Source organism: Oratosquilla oratoria, chromosome 10, assembly GCF_046742065.1.
Source record: "Oratosquilla oratoria isolate Oo_2021 chromosome 10, ASM4674206v1, whole genome shotgun sequence".
In the NCBI taxonomy this organism is placed as follows: domain Eukaryota; kingdom Metazoa; phylum Arthropoda; class Malacostraca; order Stomatopoda; family Squillidae; genus Oratosquilla; species Oratosquilla oratoria.
In genome coordinates, this window is record NC_134786.1 from 27,547,348 (window position 1) to 27,548,155 (window position 808).

The following is an 808-nucleotide window of genomic DNA, read 5'->3' on the forward strand; positions in this document are numbered from 1 at the left end:
CTAGGACTTCTTGAATAGCCTTTCTACCTAGGTCTTCTGCCTAGGCCTCCCGTCTAGGTCTTTTGCCTAGGGATGCCCTCTAGGACTTTTTGAATAGTTTTTCTACTTAGGTCTTCTGCCTAGGTCTCCCGTCTAGGTCGTTTGCCTAGGGCTGCCCTCTAGGACTTTTTGAATAGCTTTTCTACCTAGATTTTCTGCCTAGGTCTTACGTCTATGTCTTTTGCCTAGTGTGGCCCTCTAGGACTTTTTGAATAGATTTTGTAACTAGATCATCTGTCTAGGTCTCCCGTCTAGGTCTTTTGCCTAGGGATGCCTTCTAGGACTTTTTGAACAGTTTTTCTACCAGGTCCTCTGTCTAGATCTCCCATCTAGGTCTTTTGCCTAGGGCTGCCTTTTAGACTTTTGCCGCATTTTTTCATGTCTTCTTCCTAGTTCCTTTTATATATTTTCCTCAGGTTCTCCTCTTATGATTTTTCCTTAGACATCCCGTCTAGGTCCTTTACTTAGATCCTCTACCTAGGTTCTCTGACTAGGTTCTCCTTCTAGTTCTTTTCCTTTGGTTAGGTTTCTTGCGTCGTTCGTTTACTTAGCTTTTTCCCTCCAGGCCCTTTGCCAAGTGTTTTCTTCCCCGTCTATTTTCTAATTTTTACGATTAGATCTTCCATCGAGGTGTTCAATCAATACGTCCTCTTTCGTCTATTTCTCCTGTGTCACTCCAGTTGACTTCCGTTGAGGTCTCGTGTCCGGATCCTCCGCTTAGGTCTTCGGGATCTTCTCTCGATGTCCTCCGGTGAGGCAGACGTGACTT